The sequence below is a fragment of the Myotis davidii genome, unplaced genomic scaffold (genome assembly GCF_000327345.1).
Source record: "Myotis davidii unplaced genomic scaffold, ASM32734v1 scaffold1466, whole genome shotgun sequence".
Taxonomy (NCBI): domain Eukaryota; kingdom Metazoa; phylum Chordata; class Mammalia; order Chiroptera; family Vespertilionidae; genus Myotis; species Myotis davidii.
The window spans coordinates 115777-120716 of record NW_006297384.1 but is presented as its reverse complement, the minus strand read 5'-3'; positions in this window follow the sequence as shown (position 1 = coordinate 120716).

The window sequence follows — 4940 nt, the reverse complement described above, 5'->3', positions numbered from 1 at the left end:
ATTTTCCGGGACGTCCTGGCAGCTGCGCTGAGGAAGATGCTCCAAGTGCCCCCAGCAGAGGGCGGGCCTGAGGGTCCCCCACCCCTCAACCCGCGGTCTTGGTCACCTTCTGCAGGTTGTGGCCCCGGTGCCTTGGTCCCCAAGTTCTGCAGCCCTTTGCACCCTGCAGAGAGGGTGAGGAGTCCCCTGGGTGCTGGCCTGCTGGTGGAGACGGCGTTGCCGGGAGGAGTTTGGTGTTTGTGAAAACCTGCAGAATCTGGAGGCGGTAGGTACGTCTTAACGAGAAGTCTATGCGAACCTGTTCCACCCATACAGACACATTTTGGGTTTGTGGGGGCGAGATATTGAGCTCTATAAAACACTGCTGTATGTAGCGGTGGACGGCTTAGGCATCACTGGTTGTGCGGCTTGAAAACAGACCCCTGTAGCCTCAGGATTGTAATCACTGTCTCAGCTGAGGCTGAGCATTGGGTCCATTTGAAATTTCACCCTGAACTGTGCAGTGTCACTTAAGGACAGACTAGTGCCAAGAGCTTTTTGATGGCAGGAACCTTCCGGAAAGACGGAGGCGTGGATGCCTGAAGATCATCTTTCCTTTCCTCCTGTCGGCCATTCGGGAGCTGCACAATGTGATGCCTGCAAGTCCCAGAAGGTCCCTCTCTGGTGGCTGCATGGGTTAGAAACACTGAGTGAGGACGGGTTTGAAGCTTCTGCAGAGCGCACCTGCCACCACAGGGCAGCCTGTGCCTTCCTCGCCTGTCCTGCTCAGGGGGTGGCAGCAGAGCAGGTTTTCCCAGGGCGCTGAGCGCAGTGAACTGCAGGCTCTTCTTGCATCAGGAGACCCGGCTTCCCTCACCCACGCTCTGTGGCAGAGTCGGGTTCATTTGTGCCACTATAACAAGAGCCACATCTTTAGGAATAGGTCTGATTTATATTCACTTTCATCACAGAAGACAGTGTATGTGTATATATACTTGTATTTAAATACACATATACAAAAGGACTGTTATCCAAAATACAAAAAAATGCTTAAAACTTATCAATAAGAAAGCTAACAACCTGATTTAAAAAGGGGTTGGAACTCACCGAAGGTGTGCAGGTGGGAAATAAGCGCGTGGAGGATGCTCCTCGCTGATGTCCTCGGAGATGCTAATGAGCAGCCCATTCCACACCGTGAGTGGCGAAGGTCCGGGACACAGACAACACCAAGTGCAGACGTGGATGTGGAGCAACAAGAGCTCTCACTCACTGCTGGTGGGAATGCAAAATGGTGCAGCCTCCTTGGAAGATAGTTTGGTGGTTTCTTACAAAATTAAACATACTCTTCCCATAGGACCCAGTGTCATGTTCCTTGGTATTTATCCAAAGGAGCTAAAAACTTATGTCCACACAAAAACCTGCACTTGATGTTTATACCAGCTTTATTCCTGCCAAATCTTCAAAACAACCAAGACGTCCTTCAGTAGGAGAATGGATAAATAAGCAAACAGTGGGAAGATAAATATCCAGACAATGGGCTATGGCTCAGCGTTAAAAAGAAATGAGCTGTCAAGCCCCGAAAAGACATGGAAGAAACTTCAATGCATTTCACTAAGTGAAATAAGGCCACCGAAAAGACTACGCTCATGAGTCCGCCTTTATGACCTGGACAAGGCAAAGCCATGGAGGCAGAAAGAGATCAGCGGTGGTCAGGGGCTGGGGGGCCAGGAATAGATGGAACAGAGGATTGCAGGGCAGAGAAAATACTCTGTGTGATACTACAATGATGGATGCATGTCAATATACATGTTCTAAGCCCATAGAACAGCCATGGGCAAACTACGGCCCGCGGGCCAGATCCGGCCCGTTTGAAATGAATAAAACTATTGAAAAAAAAGACCGTACCCTTTTATGTAATGATGTTTACTTTGAATTTATATTAGTTCACACAAAACACTCCATCCATGCTTTTGTTCCGGCCCTCCGGTCCAGTTTAAGAACCCATTGTGGCCCTCGTCAAAAAGTTTGCCCACCCTGCCATAGAACATACAGATACTGAGAGTGAGCCCTAAGGTAAACTGGACTTTGGTTGATAATGAGGTGTCAATGTAGGTTAATCATTTGTAACTAATGTACCCTTTGGTGAGTGTTGATAATGGAGGAGGCTCTACTTTTATAGGGGCAGGAGGTATATGGGAAATGCCTAATACTTACCTCTCAATTTTGCTGTGAGCCTAAAGTTACTCTTTAAAAAAAAAAAGATATCAGAAAAAAAACAAAGTAAACTCACAAAAAACTAACTGGGTCATATAAAATACACAACACACACAGGACCTAGCTTGTAGGAGGTCCTATGCCAAGTTTGGGACAATTGGCCATGAGAAAGAATAATGCTGGTAGATTATAATCTCCTTCCCTCAAATTACCCATGGGGGCAGGGGGAGAAAGAGAGAACAATGCTTCCGGGAGAATGCTAACTACTAACTACAGATGGGATGACAGAATTTTAAAGCCATTTTTGCGAGGCCAATGTAATATCTGGTTCAGGCAAAGATCAGTCACGGGAGCTAGAACTTCTGGACAAAAGGTTACGGGGGAGCAGGATATTTACACAGCCTAGGATTCGATTCGGAGACAAACGATACATATAAACCCAACACAATGGGTAAGCCTAAGGTCCTACATCGGGAAAAACAGCGAAAATAGAATCTTCCAGTCAATAGGACAGATGTGGACATGACAGCATGTAGGTGGTCTCACGAACCGATGTTAATGTTTGTGCGATGATGTGATGGGAAGACTGTAGATCAGTGGTTCTCAACCTTCCTAATGCCACGACCCTTTAATACAGTTCTTCATGTTGTGGTGACCCCCAATTTCATTGTTACAAATTGAACATAATTAAAGCATAGTGATTAATCACAAAACAATATGTAATTATATACGTGTTTTCCGATGGTCTTAGGTGACCCTGGTGAAAGGGTTGTTCGACCCCCAAAGGGGTCGCGGCCCACAGGTTGAGAACCGCTGCTGTAGATGAAGGCTGATGCTGTGGGGCTAAAGTACCTGCTGCCTGCAACTGGCAGTAATTGGTGGATCTGGCTGAAGGATGTTTGGGTGCTCATTAGACTATTCTTCCCATTTTCCTGTACATGTTAAAATTTTCAAAAAGATTTGGAGGCAATGACCCCATTAACTTGCTAATTAACCCTTTACAACTATTTGTGGATGTTTTCCTTCATAGAGAGCCTCTGTCTCCAGGTTCACGACCGTCAAGTACAAATAAGTGGAAGATTAATACTGACCAATAAACCCAGGAATCCTGACCAAGGCCATGGTCATCATCTCTACTTCACTCTTAAACCAGCTGGATCCAGTCTAGTCTTCCCTGCAGCAACCACTCTTAGTGGGCTCTTCAAGGCGTCAACACCTTAGGTTCCGAGCAGCACTCTAAGTGTAACCCTAGCCGTAGAGATACCCAGGGAAGTGTAGTAACATACCAAGGGGAAACCAAAATGATGTTGTCGACCCTGGATGAACTGATGCTGCTTTATGAGAAGGTACGCACAGACCCTCTGAGATGCACATTTTTCCAAGTGCTTTTTAGAAAGCCTAACTGTAAACCCAGTGGCTGTTTCCTCTGGTTTCACTGAGCAGGAAAGCCAGGAGCAGGACTCCTGTTACAGAGGCCAGCTCCCGGTGGGACTCAGCCCAGCGTGCAGTCCCAAGTCCAAGGTGCTCTCTCTCCGCAGAGCCCGCGCCCGCCCCCATCGCACCGTGATTTGCGCAGCTGGGGCCTATTAACCACAGGAATGTCTTATCTTGGTTATCTGTGTGGAGAGTGTTGATTTATGGAGCTGGCGCTATATGGAGTTTCGATTTACCTCCCCTTCCTGAGGCTGCCCTGCAGTGGGGGGTGCACAGTGCAAGTTGCCCAGGAGAGAGAGACCTTGCCAGGAGATTGCAGAGCCCACAGGCACCGAGGTACCTGCTGGCCCAGGTTCATGCCAGAGGGAGAATTCTCCAGTGAATCACTGCTCAGGCCACTTCTCAGATTCCAGCTTTCAGAAACTAGAGGCAAAAGTTTTATCCTCTATTGTCAGACAAGAATAAGCTGCTAAAACCCTACTTTCTACATTTCTGGTCTTCTGCTTCCTCTCATTAGATCAACACTGGAATGTCCAGATAATTGAGCTCAAAATAACCCCGCTATCAAAGAATTTGCAATAAGTCAATGTCACTCTATTGGTGCACTGTAAGTGTTCACAACCTTAGGTCTTACTCCCCAAGAACACATTAAGGGATGCCCTCAAAGATCTATGCAAAAGGATGCTCATCACAATGCATTTATAGCGGAAAATAATCTAGAGGCAGAAATGCTAATGAGGAGTTGAAATAACTTATTGTATAGTCAAAAGATATAATTCTGAAAAACATTAAATATTACATTTAAAATATAGTTAACATGCTTATATTTATAGAGATATTCTGAATTTTTAATTAACAGTATAGTGTATTTGCTTAGAAAAAAGGCTGAAAATATATTTTAAAAATATGAGGGCTGGAATCTATTCATTGTCCAAACATTTGTGCTGGCAGTTTTGGGCACAGGGGACAAAGCAGTTGCTGAGCCAGCCCCTCAGGGCATCTCCTTCCTCACTGAATGGACTGGCAGTATGTGACTTCTGAGTTCGGGTCATGAGAGCCATTGCCGTGTCTGCCTTTGACCCTCTGTCTGGGGGACGTCAGCTTCACCATGGGGACATCCAGCCCTGTGGGGATGTCCTCCTGGAGAGGATTCAGGGTACCTAAAAGATGGGAGCCAGACACATGCAGCCATGCCCCCCACGAAGTCCACCCCCACTGAAATATGAGAAAATAAATGAGGACTCTTGTTTTGAGCAACTAAATTTTGGGGTGATTTGTTATGCTTTAGAAAACAAAGCCATCTGCAAACAAAA